This window comes from Bos grunniens, chromosome 3 (genome assembly GCF_055505025.1).
Source record: "Bos grunniens cultivar Pamir isolate PY7600 chromosome 3, Bosgru_T2T1.0, whole genome shotgun sequence".
Lineage (NCBI taxonomy): Eukaryota > Metazoa > Chordata > Mammalia > Artiodactyla > Bovidae > Bos > Bos grunniens.
The window spans coordinates 67,279,159-67,299,872 of record NC_141167.1 but is presented as its reverse complement, the minus strand read 5'-3'; the positions used below and the strand labels follow the sequence as shown (position 1 = coordinate 67,299,872).

The 20,714-nt window shown below is 39.2% G+C and overlaps 1 long non-coding RNA gene across 1 annotated transcript in view; it reads right to left on the bottom strand.

Moving 5' to 3' along the window:
• The window catches only part of LOC147375767 (uncharacterized), a 148,055-nt gene that overhangs the window by 91,807 nt on the left and 35,534 nt on the right, over positions 1–20,714 (bottom strand). The window lies entirely within an intron of this gene.

Sequence of the window (20,714 nt, the reverse complement as noted above, 5' to 3'; positions counted from 1 at the left end):
GTGTTCCTCAGTGATCAATTCAAAGAAATAAAGGAAAACAATACAATGGGAAAAACTAGAGATCTCTTTAAGAAAATTAGAGATACCAAGGGAACATTTCATGCAAAGATGGGCACAATAAGGGACAGAAATGGTATGGACCTAACAGAAGCAGAAGATACTAAGAAGAGGTGGCAAGAATACACGGAACTATACAAAAAAGATTTTCATGACCCAGATAACCACAATGGTGTGATCACTCACTCAGTGCCAGACATCCTGGAGTGCAAAGTCAAGTGGACCTTAGGAATTATCACTGGGAACAAAGCTAGTGGAGGTGATGGAATTCCTCACCTAAATTGTTGAGATATTTCAAGTCCTAAAAGATGATACTGTGAAAGTGCTGCACTCAATACCCCAGTAAATCTGGAAAACTCAGCAGTGGCCACAGGACTAGAAAAGGTCAGTTTTCATTCCAGTCCTTAAGAAAGGCAATGCCAAAGAATGCTCAAACTACTGCACAGTTGCACTCATTTCAAACGCTAGCAAAGTAATGCTCAAAATTTTCCAAGATAGGCTTCAACAGTACATGAACTGAGAACTTCCAGATGTTCAAGCTGGATTTAGAAAAGCCAGAGGAGCCAGAGATCAAATTGCCAACATGTGTTGGATCATAGAAAAAGCAAGAGAATTCCAGAGAAACATCTACTTCTGCTTCATTGACTACACTAAAGCCTTTGACTGTGTGGATCACAACAAACCGTGGAAAATTCTTAAAGGGATGGGAATACCAGACTACCTTACCTGCCTCCTGAGAAATCTGTATGCAGGTCAAGAAGCAACAGTTAGAATCGGACATGGAACAACAGAGTGGTTCAACTTTGGGAAAGGAATACATCAAGACTGTCTATTGTCACTTTGCTTATTTAACTTCTATGTAGTTATGTGAAATGCTGGGCTGGCTGAAAAACAAGCTGGAATCAAGACTGCAGGTAGAAATATCAATAAACTCAGATATGCAGATGACACCACTCTTATGGCAGAAAGCAAAGAGGAATTAAAGAGCCTCTTGATGAAAGTGAAAGAGGAGAGTGAAAAGGCTGGCTTAAAGCTCAACATTCAGAAAACTAAAATTATGGCATCCAGTCCCATCACTTCATGGCAAATAGATGGGCAAACAATGGAAACCGTTGCAGACTTTGTTTGCTTGGGCTCCAAAATCATTGCAGATGGTGACTGCAGCCATAAAATTAAAATTTGCTCTTTGGAAGAAAAACTATGACAAATCTAGACAGCATATTAAAAAGCAGAGACATTCCTTTACTGACAAAGGTCTGTATAGTTGAACCTATGATTTTTCCAGTAGTCATGTATGGATGTGAGAGTTGGACCATAAACAAAGCTGAGCACCAAAGAATTGATGGTTTTGAACTATGGTGTTGGAGAAGACTCCTGAGAGTCCCTTGGACAGCAAGGAGATAAAACTAGTCAGTCCTAAAGGAAATGAGTCCTGAATATTCATGGGAAGGACTGATGCTGATGCTGATGCTGAAACTTCAATACTTTGGCCACCTGATGTAAAGAACTTACTCATTGGGAAAGATCCTGATGCTGGGAAAGATTGAAGGCAAGAGGAGAAGGGGATGACAGAGGATGAGATGGTTGGATGGCATCACTGACTCGATGGACTTGAGTTTAAGCAAGCTCCTAGAGTTGGTGATGGACCAGGAAGCCTGGTGTGCTGCAGCCTATTGGGTCACAAAGGGTTGGACACGATTGAGTGACCGAACTGAATTCAGCTGCCTGATCCTGGCATGCTTCTTTAACTACCTACCTGCTATGAACTGCTTTTGCTTTCAGGTTCAGTTTTATGCTTCATTCCATTTTCTGAGAATCAATAACATCCTCAGCTTGTTTTGAGCTTCTATAAATAAGCAACAGAACAGTGAGAGAAGGAAACAAAGCAAGGTAAAGTTTACAGGTAACCGGACACCTGTTCTTGAACATACTAGCAGTGCTGTGAAGCAGGTATGTTCATTTATAAACTTTCTTTTATAATACATGTACTTGAGGTCTGGGCATAAAGCACTTTGAGTATTTCTGAGATCAAAATAATAACTCAGAAAAAGACTTGAGAGTAAAACTTTCCTTATTGCCATATGTATGAGTATAGTCTTATCAATAATTCTCAACTCTATTTGCATTCTGAGATGCAGAGATTATAAAATCCTGAGATTTTAGGAAGTACTGATAGCTACCTCTCTTTTTCCCATCTCATCTCCTATTTGGAAGGTTTCTGGAGACATTTCTTTTTTCTTGTGGGCCATTCTAATATGTATCCAAGTTTAAGAAACTCTAGCTAGAAGGACTAATCCCCAAATTTCTCTCATATACCTACATAGAATATGCAACCAAATATTCCATGTTTTGAATCTTGCTTCTACTACTTACCCACTATAAGCTTTGGGAAAATACCTTAGATTTTCTGAGCCCTACTCATCTTATTTGCATATGAATATACTAAGCCCTGGGCTTCCCAGGTAGCTCAGCAGGTAAAGAATCCACCTGCAATGCAAGAGATAGTTCAATTCCTGGGTTGGAAAGATCCTCTGGAGGAGCACATGGCAACCCACTTCAGTAGTCTTGCTTGAAGAATCCCATGGACAGAGAAGCCTGGTGTACTGCAGTCCATAGGTTTGCAGAGTTGGGCACTACTGAAGCAATTAACATGCACACACGCACAGGGTTGTAGGGCTTCCTAGGTGGCTCAGACAGTAAAGAATCTGCCTGCAATACAGAAGACCTGGATTCAATTCCTGGGTCAGGAAACCTGGGTTGGGGAGAGAGTCCCTTGAACAACAAGGAGATCAACCCATTCAATCCTCAAGGAAACCAGTCCTGAATATTCATTGGAAAGACTGATACTAAAGCTGAAGCACAATACTTTGGCCACCTGATGCAAAGAGCTGACTCATGAGAAAAGACCCTGATACTGGGAAAGATTGAAGACAGGAGGAGAAAAGGGCAACAGAGGATGAGATGGTTGGATGGCATCTTCAACTCAATGGAGTTTGAGCAGACTCTGGGAGATAGTGAAGGACAGAGAAGCGTGGCATGTTGCAGTATGTGCGGTTGCAAAGAGTCAGACTTGACTGAGCTACTGAATAATACAGGGTTGTAAGTAAGGCGTGTATGGGAAAAGTTAGCAAATATTAGACTGTCAATGCATGCTTAAATCTTATTATTTTACAGAAGTAAAACATAGGAGACAACACCTTGTATTTCATCACTAACTTCATCAGAGACTTGAAATAATGAGGCAGCACTCTGCAGATGTCAAGTACTAGCCTACATTTTGTGTCATAGAAAATACAGAAGAGCTAACATACACATGCTCTGGATAACTCTGAGGCAGGAGAATGACTTTGTGATCTTATTGTACTGTGAGACTCTGCTGGCTTTTCAAGTTACCATAGCCTTCAAGGAGCCATCCTATAAAAATAAGTGCTAATCTCAGAGAGAACATAAACAACATATGCAGTTTTTATCCAAAGAAATCTAAATTTCAAACATAGCTTCCTTAAAGCTAGGTAAAATGGCAATAGGAACAAATATAATCTCATTATGTGCCTCTCTTATTTACCTTTCATCTCTTTATTTATTTAAAATGTATATTTATTGTTACAATTGATGTGAAACATTGTGCAAAGTTAAGGTATACAAGCTGTTGCTTTCATAATTCATATATTGAAATGTAAACATCACCGTAGCCACAGCTAAAATCTCTGTCATATCATCAAATTATCATGTGGGTTTTTTTGTATGATGCAAACAAATAGGATCTAGTCTGTTAGCAACTTTGAATATTATGAGTACTTCTTTCTATAAACTGTATGCTGTTCCTTAGCTCTCCAGAACTTATCTTCTAGTTAAAACTTTGTTCTCTAACATCATAAATCCTCAGCTCCTCCATCCACCCCATCCTCTGGTAACTACTATTCTGCTCTGTTTTTTATGAGTTCAGCTATTTTAGATTCCACACAAACATGAAACCTTACAAAGCAGTGACTATTGTAAATAATGCTACAGTAAACAAGGGATTGCATACATCTTTTCCACTTCCTTTTCATATATACCCAGAAGGGGAATTATTGGATCATATAGTCATTTTACTTTTAATTTTTTAAAGAATCTCGATACTGTTTTCCATAGTGGCTGAACCAATTTCTTATCCTCTCAGTAGTGCACAGGGTTCCTTTATCACCACATCCTCACCAATACTTGTTATCTGGCATCTTCTTCATTATAACCATTCTAACAGGTATAGGTGATATGTCATTGCGGTTTTGATTTCCATTTCCCTAGTGATTAGTGATGTTGAGCATTTTTTGATGTACCTGTTATCATTTATATCTTCTTTAATAACATGAAAATTTTGTTCTATGTTCATTTTTAATTGTATTATTTATTTATTTACCTACTTTTGCTATCCAGTTTTATAATAGTCTGTTTTATTTTTAATATGCTTTGCTAGGAAAATTCTTTTTCCAGAATACATGGGAGTATATTAGCCAAAGGAAGACACAATATTTTTAAATTCAGACACCTGAAAAACCAAAGAATAAACAGTTAATAGGAAGGAAAATACTAATTTAATAGGAGGAGATGCTGGTTACAAAGAGTTTCATGTTGTATAGAACCAAAATATCATCTTAGAATGGTAGTTTTTAATTATGAATGGGATTAAACATTGATCCCCCATTTCCTGTCTCATTCAAGGCTCAGGATTCTGGTGGTGATATTCATGGATGCCTTCAACTATGGGTGGATCTGTATTTGAAGAACTTCTGTCTTTCTACTGTGACAACTTAGAGGCTAAGCAGATTAAAACTTACACAAAAATGATCCCCAAACAGTCAAACAAATAAGACTTAATGAAGAACTCCATCAAGCATGACAAATTAAAGTTACTGGAGCAGTACATGATACATGATAATTTGTCTTAATAATTGATTCTTCATACTACATATTCTACAAAGAGGCCAGTTTACTGACCCCAGATTAACTACCATTAATAATAAAAGGATCATGATTCTTCTAAGAGAGTTAGATTATATTACTCTAATTTATTATTTTTATTCAGAAGCCAGGCATTTTCTTTGGAAACCTGTCTGAACTCTGAAACCAAGTCCATACAGGCACTAAGATGTTCTCCTTGACTGAAAACTTGTAAAGTCTCCTTGTGTACTTGGAACACAATCAAGTTATTTTGAGCTTGTTGCTTTTTCTGCCCTTGCTCCTCCATTCAAAGCAACCTAAGTTTCTCTGGGAAGATTCTCTTACCAGATCTTTTTTTATCTTTGTTTTGCTCTTAGTTGGATTACTGTTAATCACACCTTGTGGATAGTATCAAACCATGCTGCACAGCTTCAAGGAATCTTAGGGATTATATAACACAAACCAAACATTTCACAACAAAGACTCAGGGAGTTAAGGAAATTACCAGTAGTTTCAAAGACAGTATTTGGGGTTTTCCTGAGATGGAAGTAATTCAAATTTCTTTAAATAGTTTTATTGAGATATAAAACAATCACCATAAATTTAATACATTTAAAATGTGAAATTGATAGAAATGTACTAGTGTAAATGTACAATGTTTTCTCATGGAGAAGGTGGTTAAGGTGGTTTAGGAAATCTTCCTGGAGGAGATGTGTGATGTAAATTTTGAAAACAATTTGTGCATATTATAAAGAGTGAAATGTTACCAAAAGGGCTGCAAGCAGAAAAACAGATTGTGAAAAATGTGGAAGCACCCAAGATACATATTTGTAAAACTGCAAGTTCTTCCGACAGGTGGAAGCTATCATGTTTCTGGGAAGGGTTTCTTTGGCAGAGGAGGTTGGAGGGATACTAAGGAAGGCAGGATCTTGGAAAACGCTTGTAGGCTGTTGGAAGAAATCAAGGAATCTTATTTAGAACAGTTCTTTTCTCAGAATGTTTCAGTGGAAATTCGGGATTATCCTACCTGACGTGTCTTTGGCCCTTTCTTGTCTCTAGAACTTACTGAACATAATAGGAGCCACAGAAATCCTACAGGAAAAATGAGCTCCTTTGTGACACAGAAAAGACCTCAGCATGTGCAGGGGAGGACTTGTTTTACAGTGGAGTGGGTAGGTTCCTGCAATACCCTCTGAGAACTATGAGGGAGGAAATTCCTGAAGTAAGGGGCTTCTCCTCTTGTGCACACACTCTGCTACCTCTGAAAATAGCAAGGAGAGCTGTGGTTGTATGTCCAGGCAGCCAGTCAAGATCTTTCTTAACACACTCTCAAACCTATCTTTTTTCTGTGATTACTAGTGAATTCAGACCTGTTCATCTGATTTTTCAAAACAGTTTGTTTGATCACTGAGATGCTGGAGGATTGGAAGTGAGGAGTTGTAGCTTTCAGGGCTGACAGCTCTTTTTTTTCCTTTCTCAATTCTGCCTGGAGCAGAAGACAGTCAAGAAAAGAGGCACTGGGAGGGAAGACAAGCTTCTTGAACAAAAGGTTAAAGAGCTGTGGCAAAAGTTGAAGGAACAAGAAAGAGCCTTCAAGGAATACATAGCACAAATGAGAGAGGAGATAAGAGATATAGAAGAGACTTCAGCAGGTATATGTGTCTTATTGGGGGGAAACGAGGACTGCAGCCTGGGAGGATAGTACCTCAGTTAGCTCTGAGAGACTGCTCCAAAGAGGCAGCGGGAAAAGGTCAAGATATAAGATTTTGGTGAAGAGGGAGTTCAATGCAATCAAGTGCTTACTTTACAAAAGGTTTTCTGCTAGTCATGAGGAGCTGATGTCATCATGAATGGATTTAGCAACTTTCTATATATGAGGAGATACAAGGATTGTAGGGCCACAGATGGGTCATGGTGGAGAGTTCTGACAATGAGATTATGAGCAACACCATGTAGGGCCACTCAAGATGGATGGGTCATAGTGGAGAGTTCTGACAAAATATGGTCCACTGGAGAGGGACTGTCAAACCACTTCAGTTTTAGTGCCTTGAGAACCCCATGAATAGTATAAAAAGGCAAAAAGATATGACACTGAAAGATGAACTCCCCAGGTCAGTAGGTGCCCAATATGCTACTGGACAAGAGTGGAGAAACAACATCAGAAAGAATGAAGAGATGGAGCTAAAGCAAAAACAATGCCCAGTTGTGGATGTGACTGGTGATGGAAGTAAAGTCCAATGCTTTAAAGAACAATACTGCATAGGAACCTGGAATGTTAGGTCCATGAATAAGGTGAATTGGAAGTGGTCAAACTGGAGATGGCAAGAGTGAACACTGACATTTTAGGAATCAGTAAACTAAAATGCACTGAAATGGGTGAATTTAATTCAATTGACCATTATATCTACTACTGTGAGCAAGAATCCCTTAGAAGAAATGGAGTAGCCCTCATAGTCAACAAAGAGTTTGAAATGCAGTACTTAGGTGCAATCTCGAAAAAAACAGAATGATCTCTGTTCATTTCCAAGGCAAACCATTCAATAGCACAGTAATCCAAGTCTATAGCCCAACCACTATTGCCGAAGAGGCTGAAGTTGAATGGTTCTATGAAGACCTAGAAGGCCTTCTTGGAGAAGGCAATGGCAACCCACTACAGTACTCTTGCCTGGAGAATCCCATGGACGCAGGAACCTGTTAGGGTGTAGTCCGTGGGGTCGCTAAGAGTTGGACACGAATGAGCGACTTCACTTTCACTTTTCACTTTAATGCATTGGAGAAGGCGATGGCAACCCACTCCAGTACTCTTGCCTGGAGAATCCCATGGACGCAGGAGCCTGGTGGGCTGCCATCTACGGGGTCGCACAGAGTTGGACACAACTGAAGCGACTTAGCAGGAGCAGCAGCAGAAGGCCTTCTAGAACTAACACCAAAAAAAGATTTCCATTTCATTATATAAGACTGGAATATAAAAGTAGGAAGTCAAGAGATACCTGGAGTAACAGGCAAATTTGGCCTTGGAGTATAGAATGAAGCAGGGCAAAGGCTAACAGAGTTTTGCCAAGAGAACACACAGGTCATGGCAAACACTCTCTTCAAACAACACAAGAGACAACTCTACACATGGACATCACCAGATGGTCAATACTGAAATCAGACTGATTATATTCTTTGCAGCCAAAGATGGAGAAGCTCTATACAGTCAACAAAAGCAAAACTTGAGGCTAACTGTGGCTCAGATCATGAACTCCTTACTGCAAAATTCAGACTTAAATTGAAGAAAGTAGGGAAAACCACTAGACTATTCTGGTATGACTAAATCAAATCCTTTACAATTACACAGTGGAAGTGACAAATAGATTCAAGAGATTAGATATGATAGACAGAGTGCCTGAAGAACTATGAATGGAGGCTCGTGACATTGTACAGGAGGCAGTGATCAAGATTATCCCCAAGAAAAAGAAATGCCAAAAGGCAAAATGGTTGTCTGAGGAGGGCTTAAAAATAGCTGAGAAAAGAAGAAAAGCTAAAGACAAAGGAGAAAAGGAAAGGTATATCCATTTGAATGCAGAGTTCCAAAGAATAGCAAGGAGAGATAAGAAAGCCTTCCTCAATGATCAATGCAAACAAATAGAGGAAAATAATAAAATGGGAAAGACTAGAGACCTCTTCAAGAAAATTAGAGATACCAAGGGAATATTTCATGCAAAGATGAGCACAATAAAGGACAGAAATGGTATGGACCTAACAGAAGCAGAAGATATTAAGAAGAGGTGGCAAAAATACACAGAAGAACTATACAAAAAAGATCTTCACAACCCAGATAATCATGATGGTGTGATCACTCACCTACAGCCAGACGTTCTGGAATGCAAAGTCAAGTGGGCCTTAGGAAGCATCACTAAGAACAAAGCTAGTGGAGGTGATGGAATTCCAGGTGAGTGATTTCAAATCCTAAAAGATGATGCTGTGAAAGTGCTGCACTCAATATGCCAGCAAATCTGGAAAACTCAGCAGTGGCCACAGGACTGGAAAAGGTCAGTTTTCATTCCGATCCCAAAGAAAGGCAATGCCAAAGAATGCTCAAACTACCTCACAATTGCACTCATCTTACATGCTAGCAAAGTAACGCTCAAAATTCTCCAAGCCAGGCTTCAACAGTAAGTGAACTGAGAACTTCCAGATGTTCAAAACGGATTTAGAAAAAGCAGAAGAACCAGAGATCAAATTGCCAACATCCACTGAATCATCGAAAAAGAAAGAGTTCCAGAAAAACATCTACTTCTGCTTCATTGACTACGCTAAAGCTTTTGACTGTGTGGATCACAACAAACTGTGGGAAATTCTTAAAGAGATGGAAATACCATACCACCTGACCTGAATCTTGAGAAATCTGTATGCAGGTCAAGAAGCAATAGTTAGGGCTGCACATGGAACAATAGACTGTTTGCAAATAGGGAAAGAGTATGTCAAGTTTGTATATTGTTACCCTGCTTATGCAGAGTTCAGTTCAATTCAGTCACTCAGTCATGTCTGACTCTTTGTGACCCCATGGACTGCAGCACACCAGGCCTCCCTGTCCATCACCAACTCCCAGAGTTTACTCAAACTCATGTCCATTGAGTTGGTGATGCCATCCAGTCATCTCATCCTCTGTCATCCCCTTTTCCTCCCACTTTCAACTTTCCCATCATCAGGGTCTTTTCCAATGAGTCAGTTCTTCACATGAGGTGGCCAAAGTATTGGAGTTTCAGCTTCAGCATCAGTCCTTCCAATGAATACCCAGGAGTGATCTCCTTTAGGATGGACTGGTTGGATCTCTTTGCAGTCCAAGGGACTCTCAAGAGTCTTCTCCAACACCACAGTTCAAAAGCATCAATTCTTTGGCACTCAGCTTTCTTTATAGTCCAACTCTCACATCCATACACGAATACTGGAAAAACCATAGCCTTAACTAGATGGACCTTTGTTGGCAAAGTAATGTCTCTGCTTTTTAATATGTTGTCCAGGTTGGTTATAACTTTTCTTCCAAGGAGCAAGTGATTTTGGAGAAGAACTAATGCTGAAGCTGAAACTCCAATACTTTGGCCACTTGATGCGAAGAACTGACTCAGTGGAAAAGACCCTGATGCTGGGAAAGATCGAAGGCAGGAAGAGACGGGGACAACAGAGGATGAGATGGTTGGACGGTTGGATGGCAGATTATATCATCCAAAATTCCAGGATGGATGAACCACAAGCTGGAATCAAGATTGCTGGGAGAAATATCAACAACCTCAGATACACAGATGACACCACCCTTATGGCCGAAAGTGGAGAAGAACTAAAGAGCCTCTTAATGAAAGTGAAAGAGGAGAGCAAAAGAGTTGGCTTAAAACTCAACATTCAGAAAACTAAGATCATGGTATCCAGTCCCATCACTTCGTGGCAATTAGATGGGGAAACAATGGAAACAGTGACAGACTTTATTTTTTTGGCTCCAAAATCACTGAAAATGTGCTAACTTTGGGTAGAGAGCTTATAACAAGTAAGATAGTCAAATCATTCAGAATAAGAGAAATGAGATGAAAACAATGAGATGCAATGTTTCAGTTCACATGTTGTCAAACTTTGTTCCCAATGTGTTTGAAAATATGTACATTATTTTTGGAGTACAAATTGTATAGTATCTATTGAAAATCATGTCTAAATACTTCTTAAATGTTAACATGTTAACTTGGCCACACATTCAGTTTTAAGACATACACACACATAGAAATTATATTATTTATATTAATAATTTTAAAGATGGACAACTGCTTTTCCATGCCTATCTATATGAGATTGGTAATATAAATTTTAGCACACTCATATAATGGAATACTGTTTATCCAGAAAGTTGAGAGACATTGTTCTTTTTGTAATAATACAGAATAATTTACTAGGTACATTGTAATACGGGAAAAGTGAGGGTAAAAATCAGTAGGAATAGTGTTCTATTTCTGCAAAAACATGCAATCACATATACATGTATGAATACATTTAGATGTTTTCTGGAATAATACATGGGCAACTAGAACTTGCCTCCTGAGAAAACTAGGTTGCTGAGATCAACAATGAGAGGAATATGTACTTAATTCCACGTATCCTTTTATATCTTTTGAACTTTTTAGTGACTACATAATATTTGTTTAGAAGTATAAGAGAAGAAATAAATGATGATGATGATGATGATAATGGTGATGATGGTGATAATGGTAATGATGATGATGATGGTTATATGGAATTTTGTATTCCCAGGAAACAATCAACCAGCTTGAAAAGAGTTCTAATACAGTGGTCCAGATACTGAAAAAAAATAAAATAAAATTTATATCCTAATCTTATTTGTATAATGTAGTTGACTTCTATTAATACATCCTTAAATTCTCTGAAAATAAAGCATGAAGTATTATGTGTCTGGAATACCAGCTTGTGTATCTTCTTTCCAACACAAATTAAAGTTTTAAGGTGTTGAAAGCCTGTGCTTGCTTGTTGTCTTTGTGGGAATATCCTTCTCTGTTTGGGGCTTGCTAGGCGCATCTTTGTTTTCCTGAAAGCGTTGATGTCATATGTCACCTGGCCATCCCCACTGCCATCTCTTTTCCTGGAGAAAAGGGAAGGGGGTCCTTCACCTGCAGCGAAGGAGGGATGTGTGCAAACCACATTCCTGCATTAGCTGCAGAGCAGGACCTGCTGGCCATAGGGAGACTGATACTATTGTAGTTGATTGTGCTCAATCTCTTCTCTGAGTTTTATCTTTTTATGAAGACCCTAACACCTGGGTTGACATCCTGGAAGAGCTGCTTCCAGTGGTTGGCATGGTTAGGCTTTTTGCTATCCTCTACTCAGTGGGACTCCTCCCACTGGTAACAGTGTAAGGGATAATAAGTGGCACAGTGTCCTTTCTTGACATTAATTTTATGTGAAAACTTGACTAGGCTATGGTGCCATGCATGCTAAGTCGTTTCAATCACGTCTGACTCTGTGCAATCCTATGGACCATAGCCTACCAGGGCCCTCTGTCCATGGGATTCTCCTGGCAAAAATACTGGAGTGGGTTGCCATGCCCTCCTCCAGGGGATCTTCCTGACCCAAGATCTCTTACATCTCCTACACTGACAGGCAGGTTCTTTACCACTAGCACCACTGGCAAAGGCCCTCTATGGTGCCCAGCTGCATGCTAAAATACTAGTCTAGATGTCACTGTTAAGGTAGTTTTTAGATCGATCTATCTATCAATCTTGCTCTGGAGAATGCTGCTTTATAAACCACAAGTGCCAAAGACGTTATACAACTATGCTGTGGAAGAGGTAGCAATTTTATGCATTTTCTATGCTTATGGTAATAAAAAATAAGCTTTAAAATATCTGCAGGAATTAATAATCTACAAAAATGATGTAATGCATTATAAAGTAAAACTATAGACTAAAAACAAACATTAGCATAGTTGAATTTTAAAAGTCAAAAGATCAATTCAAAGCAGACTAGACTTAACTGAAAAGAGATGTAATGACCTGGAATACAAATTAAGGGAAATGGTTTCAGGGTGAAGGAGAAGATAGAAAGGATAAAACAAGAGGTTCAATTTATATGTAATCAGTAGATGTAAGTGAGGAAACAGGGAAATGGGGCAAAGGTCATATGATTTTCTAGAAATGATGAAATTATTTGTAAATGCAAGAAGTATACTGAATCTAAGTAGAAAAAAATGGTAAGTTCACACTTGGATAAATGAGCAAAATTATAGAATACTAATAGGAATGTCTGGAGAAGGCAATGGCATCCCATTCCAGTACTCTTGCCTGGAAAATCCCATGGACAGAGGAGCCTGGTGGGCTGCAGTCCATGGGGTCGCTGAGGGTCGGACACAACTGAGTGACTTCACTTTCACTTTTCACTTTCATGCATTGGAGAAGGAAATGGCAACCCACTCCAGTGTTCTTGCCTGGAGAATCCCAGGGACAGGGGAGCCTGGTGGGCTGTAATCTCTGGGGTCGCACAGAGTCGGACATGACTGAAGCGACTTAGCAGCAATAGGAATGTCTATTTAGAGAGATCAAGATGGGAGAATAGAAGGGTGTGGAGCACATTTCCTACAAATACATCAAAAATACATCCACAGGTGGGACAATTCTCATGGAACACTTACCGAACTCAGAAGATCTCATACAGTCAGAACTACAAGAAAGATCACCATGTAACTGGGTAGGCCAAAATAAAAAAGAATCAGGACAGGACCTGTTTTCCTGGGAGGGAGCTGTGAAAGAGGAGAGGTCCCTCACCCTAGACCCTGGAACTCCCTTCAACAGCCGGGAGATCAGCTCTGGGACAGACAGGCAGCTTCACAGGCTAAAAGAAGAATGCAGTAGCCAGATTGCAACAGGCAAAATAGAGAGAGACCAGCACAGAGGGTCCATGTCACCTGGCTGCATTGCTTAGCCTGAGACATGTGTCTGCTAATGTATGGGAGTGGAGGGCAGGGGTCAGGGGGCGGGGTGGGGGCGGTGGCTGGGTGCTGAAACTCAGGTTTCAGAGGACAGACCTGGGGAGAGGACTGGGTTTGGATGCGCAGATTTACATTGCCAGTGCCCATGGGCCATCCAAGCAGAATACTGGTACATGGTTGGTCTGGCTGCTATGGGCTTTGCAATGTAGGCACACAAGGGTGGGGCCAGGGTCTGGGCTGATTCCATAGTTCCCATGGTGGATCCTGGTGCCTGACTTTAGTGGATCTGTGCTGGTGGCTTTATGAAAGCATCTGAGGGACATCCAGGCTGACTGCCTGTATCCCCATGGCTAAGGTGGGACCGACGGCAGAGCCAGCAACAGTTACCCATTTGTTACCCATGCAGTGGGTAACCACACCACAGAGACACCACAGAGTGCAATTCCTGGTGGACAGATCCTGCGGAGTAATTCTCAGCCACTCCTCTCCCAACAGAAGCACTCCAGTCTGGCCTACCTAACACTGCAGCCCAGAAATGGACCTGGAGACCTCTAATCTTCCATGGATTAAAGCCTTGTGTAACTCAATGAAACTATGAGCCATGCCAGGCAGGGCCACTCAAGACAGATGAATAATGATGGCCTGTTCTAACAAATAACAGCTTGTCATTTGTTAGAGTTCTAACAAAATGTGGTCCACTGGAGAAGGGAATGGCAAACCACTCCAGTACTTTTGCCTGAAAACCCCTATGGCATGCTATAGTCCATGAGGTCACAAAGAGTCAGTTACAATTTAGGGACTCAACAACAACTCCAATGACTTGGCCCCCTACAGGGCTGTGACATCCACAGAGCAAAGAGGAGTTTCCACTCAATATCCAGTGCAGGCTCTGGACACCACATCACTAATCACACCTCCTCTCAAGGGGATAACAGCAAACACACACTGAGGCAGGCTACGCAGGAACACTCTCACATAAAAACAGCCCTTTAAAACCAGACTAGATAACTATAACTCCTAAATCCACAAAGTAAGAGAAAAATATGTAAAATAAAGAAGGAGAGCGACCATTCCCAGTTAAAAGAGCAAGAGAAATCCCCTGAAAGAAAACCAATGAAACAGACCTCTCCAGACTACTAGATTTTGAGTTCAAAAAGGAGGTATTAAAAATACCACACACACACACACAAATTATAAGCAATATCACTGATGAACAAAGATGCAAAAATCCTCAAGAAAATACTAGCAAAACAAATTCAACAATACATTGAAAGAATCATATACCATGATCAAGTGGGATTTATTCCAGGGATACAAGGCTTTTTAATATCCACAAATCAATGTGTGTGATACATCACATTAACAAATTGAAGAATAAAAATCATACAATCATCTCAATACAGGCAAAAAATCTTTTGATGGAATTCAACATCCATTTATGATAAAAGCTCTCCAGAAATTGGGCATAGAGAGAAAATACCTTATCATAATAAAGGCTATATATGACAAACTCACAGCTAATATTATATTCCTGGTGAAAAGCTGAAGGCATTTCCTCTAAGATCAGAAACAAGACAAGGATGTCCATTCTCACCACTTTTATTCAACATACTTTTAGAAAACAAACTTATAGTTACCAAAGGGAAAGGTGGAGGAGGGACAAATTAGGAGTTTGGGACTTAACATATACACAATACTACATACAAAATAGATGATCAACAAGGACCTATTGTATAATATAGGGGATTTTACTCAACATTTTGTAGTGACCTATTTGGGAAAAGAATCTGAAGAAGAATAGATATGCATATATGTATAAATGAATTTCTTTACTGTATACCTGAAATTAATACAATATTCTCAATCAACTATACTCCAAAATAAAGAAAAAAGAAAGTGTTATTCACTCAGTCATGTCTGACTCTTTGCAACACCATGGACTGTAGCTTGCCAGGCTTCTCTGTCCATGGGATTTCTCAGGCAAGAATACTGGACTGGGTTGCCATTCCCTTCCCCAGGGGATCTTCCTGACCCAGGGATTGAACCCAGGTCTCCTACATTGCAGGTGGATTCTTTACTGTCTGAGCCACCAGGGAAGCCCAATATAGAATAAACATTAATTTTAAAAAGAAAATATTGTCAGTATCAAAAGTCTCTTGTAATTCTTTTTATTTCTACTCAGAATAATATTAAATAAAGAACTGCAGGACTTCTCTGATGGCCCAGTGGCTAAGATTCCACACTCCCAATGCAGGGGGTGGGCCTAGGTTCTATCTCTGATCATGGAACATAATCCCACATGCTACAACTAAAAAGTTTGCAAGTAGCAACTCTTCAACTACAGATCCCCCATGCCAAAATGAAGATCAAAGATCCCAAGAGCTGCAATAAAGACCTGGCACAGTCTTATAAATAAATATGTAAGAAAGTAAATATTAAAAAAAACCTGGTATCAGAATAAAATCCAACATCATCATTAAAATGATGATAAGACAAATCTAACTTCTAAGGTTACTGCCTCTTGTACGATATACTTATTTCACAGAGACAAGTGTTTCTTTTGGGTCATAGAACCATGAAGCTAAATCTAACATGAGATGATAATGGTGATGATGAAGACAATGACAGTAACAAATACAGTAGTAGAAGGGCTCACATTCATGAAATCGTGTTTGAACAGAATGGGATGGATTTCCCACATTTTGTTCTACCAGGTCAAACACTCAAATGCTGTAAACCAAACTCAAATGTAGACCTGACTGATAAAGTGCATGTTCTTTTAAACATGATTGCATTTAGTTATTCAGTAAACAGGTCTTGACTGCTGACCATGTTCTGGACATTGTGGAAAGCACTGGGGAAGGCAGCAGGAATACTATGGTCAGTAAAAGAGCTATGGTCCCCATGTACATACAGTTTTTTTGTTCATAAGTAAGACATCAACAAATTGGCATCCCAACAAGTATAATATTTCAATTTCTGATTAAGCACTGAAAAGGACTAGGATGCATGAGGGTAAAGGGATAACCCAAAGTACATGAGTTGGTCGGAAATGTTTCCCTGAGAAATTCAGTTTATATATATATATATATATTCTTACTTAGATTTAGAATACATATAATCTTTTTCAGGTTCCTTTCCATTATAGTTTATTACAAAATATTGAATATAGTACTCTGTGTTATACAGTAGGATATTATTGTTTATCTGTTTCATATACATTAGTTTACATCTGCTAATCCCAAACTCCTAATTTATTTCTCCTCCTCTGCCTTTCCCCTTCAGTAACCATAGTTTGCTTTCTATGTCTATGAGTCTCTTTCTTTTCTGTAAATAAATTGTTTCATTTTTTAGATTCCTCATACAAGTAATATCACATCGTATTTGTCCTTTTTCTGACTTACTTCACTTAGAATGATAATCTCTAGGTCCATCCATGTTGCTGCAAATGGCATTATTTCATTCTTTTTATAGCTGAGTAATATTCCATTGTGTGTGTATATGTGTGTGTGTGTGTGCTCAGTCATGTCTGACTCTCACGAACTGTAGCCCTCCAGGCTCCTCTGTCCATGGGATTTTCCTGGCAGCTGTACTGGAGTGGCTTGTCATTTTCTTTACCAAGGGATCTTCCTGATTCAGGGATAGGACTCACGTTTCTGCATCTCCTGCATAGGCATATGGATTTTTTTTACCACTGAGCCACCAGGGAAGTTCATATACATGTGGCATAGATATACATGCCACTTCTTTATGCATTCCTCTAAGGATGGCTGTTTACATGGCTTCCATGTAAGATGAATTTTTACTAAGACAAAATTGAGTCAGGAAAGGAATGAAAGAATGGATTTCCAAGCATATGGAAACTTTGTTTAAAACTCTTCATTGAGCAGCAGTGTGGTACGTTTGGTCCTGAATGCAGGTCCATGTGGTAGAGATAGTTTGGGTTTAGAGATGGGCGGGCAGGAGCCATATTCTATAGATTCTTGCAGGCCACAGAAGAGACTGGATGTTACACCCACTGAAACAGGAAGCTTTCAACTTTTTAAAACTTTTGGACATAAAAATGACATGATTCCTTGAGATGTTGTGTATTTTTTTTTTAAAATTCACTGCCTACTGAGTGGAGAATGAATTGAAAACAATAAAAAGTAATAAGTCATGACATCAGTCCCGGCAATAGTCCCACCTGCAGCTCACTATGTTGACCAGCCTGTTTTTGGAGAGAATTAAAATATCTAAATGCCTCACACTTGGTCCTGAGAAGCAACAATAAAAAGGGAAGTGCTGGAACTCTCTTCTTATCACCATAAATTATAGGCATTTCCAGATATTATGCTTTTATTTACCTAGGGTAAATGCTTTCCAGACAGGAAAATAATCCCTATCAATTCAAGGCTATGAAACAGCATTTGCTGGAACAGAATTTAGATTGAAACTGAAATTAACAAGCAGCTACTTGTATAAAAGGCTCAATTCTAGGAAATCAGTGGGTTTTCTGTTCTAGCAAAACAAGAATGTGATTTTTTAAATATTTTAACTTATACCAGATTGCATTAAAATTGTTCAAAGGGCAATGAAGCCACTGTCCCTGAGGTTGCCTTTGAAGATGGTTTCTAAATACCTCTTTCTTCCACTGTGCCCACCGGTTTTTCACTGGCTAGAAAAATTTCACAAGCAGCTGCTGCTTGTCTGGAAACATCACCAAAGACTCAGGAGCCCTCAAAATGTAATTCATTTTAAGCTGCATGCCTCTACACTCCTGTAAGACATTTTTCCACATGGTTTTCAGAGCAAGGGTGTCTGTGCACAATTTATAATGCCTCAAATTTTAAATTCAGCCCTCTACTTTCTAGCAGTGTAACATATGTTACTGGGATAATATATGATAAAAAAGATGAAACACACATTTTGTATTTGAACACTTCACCCCAAAATTCTTGATAGGAGGGGAAATGTGTATGTTTATAAAAATCTATTCACACGTCTGTTAGAGCAGAGGTGGTAAATAGAAGGATGTAAGTCTTAGCAGAAATGTTTGCTCTAAAACTCAAAGTAGTGAGTAGAGGAAAGCAGACAGAGTAAGAACGGAGTGTGGAGTCATCAAGAATGAGATGAGTTTTGGTGGAGTGTAAGGCTTGTATAACCATCAAAGTTGTGATGAGCAAAGAAGTCTTGGGAAAAGAGGTGCCTCCTACAGTACATCTTTAATAGAATCTACTATACTCACATATGACTTTTATATAGCTTGCATTTGGGAGTGGAGTTTATAGGAGCTGATATTTCCAATTCCACCTCAAAGTGTTCATCACTGTGACTAAAAATTCATGCTACAAGAGATCAGACAATGACCTCAGTATGGTCTCAGCTTGCCGTGGAAAACCAACCAAATGTGATATTGTAGGAATAAAATAGAGTCACTCTTAGTTGATTTTCCCTTTAAGGGATGTATGTTAGGGTCTCTAGAGAAGGATCTGCCACTTTGGTGCCCCAGATGGTGATATCAGGGATACCAGCCAGCAGCAAGGCCCCAGCAACCCCAGAGGCACAAGTCTGGACAAGTAGACACCGAGGGACAACTCTGCCAGAGGCAGTGGAGGGTGCAAAGTGCTAACCCTCAAGTATAACCAGAGGCAGCTCAGATAAATAAAACTTTAGTAAGTGCTGTTTTCCATAGTGCCTATGGGAAAACCTATGGGAAAACAAAAGGTGGGCTCCTATTTCTAAAGAATCTAAATGTCCACTGACAGAGAAACTGGTAAAGGAGATGTGGTACATAAATAAAATGGAATATTACTCAGCCATAGGAAAGAATGAAATAATGCCATTTGTAGCAACATGATGAACCTAGAGATTATCACACTAAGTGAAGTAAGCAAGCAAGTCGCTTCAGTCGTGTCTGACTCTGTGTGACCCCATAGACGGCAACCCATCAGGCTCCACCGTCCCTGGGATTCTCCAGGCAAGAACACTGGAGTGGGTTGCCATTTCCTTCTCCAGTGCATGAAAGTGAAAAGTGAAAGTGAAGTCGCTCAGTCTTGTCCGACTTAGCGACGACCCCATGGACTGCAGCCTACCAGGCTCCTCCGTCCATGGGATTTTCCAGGCAAGAGTAAGTGAAGTAAGTCCCACAAATAAAAATATTATGGTATTACTTATATGTAGAATTTGAAAAAAAGGATACAAATAAACTTATTTACAGAACAAAAACAGACACACAGACTTCAAAAACAAATTTATGGTTACCAAAGGGGACAAGTAGGGGGGATAAATTAGGAGTTTGCAATTAACATATACATCCTACTATATATACAATAGATAATCAACAAGGATATATAGCACAGGGAATTCTACTCAATATTCTGTAATAACTTACATGGGAAAAGAATCTGAAAAAGCATGAATATCTGTGAAAATAAATAGTTTTCTTTAAAAAAAAAAAAAAAAAGTGGAACCAGAGACACACACACGGGCTTTACGTAAAGAAGAAAGATGTTCACCACTTCAAATGCATCAGCACAGAACCAATGACTCTTCACTACATGAAGAACAGTAATACTGTATCACACAAAGAAAATGACAGTGCTCCAGGAATTCAGAAAGGCAGTTCAATGAACTCGGGAATAAAATAAATGAACAGAAGGAATACTTTGCCAAAGAGACTGAAACACTAAAAAAGAGTCAAATAGAAATTCTGCCGCTGAAGGACTCAACAAACAGAAAAAAGAGTGCATTAGAAAGTATTAGAAATAGAGCAGACCACATGGCAGAGAGAATTAGTCAGTTTGAAGATAGAAATCTAGAAATAATAGACGCAAAAGTGGAAAGAGAATGAAAAAATGGGGAAATTCTGTAAGAAGTATCTGACTCCTTTAGGAAAGGCATTAGGGTAATGGGTTTTCCAGAAGGAAAAGAGCAGAAGAAGGGAACAATTTATTTAAAGAAATGATAGCTGAGAATTTCTTAAGCCTGAGCAAGGAACTTGACATTTAAATTCATGAAGCAAACTGGTTGCTTTGAATATTTGCCTGACTGATGAAAGATGCAGTTGCAAAAATCCATTTGTTGACCATTTAATGACAGATTGTTTTTAAAATTCTTTAAAACTGTTTAGCAGGGTTTATCTATTTAGGAAGATTTTTTTTTCACTGAAATTATATAGCAGTTTATTCTGTCAAACTCAGGTTTTCTCAGAAAAAAAATTCTATCAAAATTCCTAAATATTTAGCAAGAGAGGACCTGAATTGCATTTGGATGGCTGCTTCCTTACTTTGGG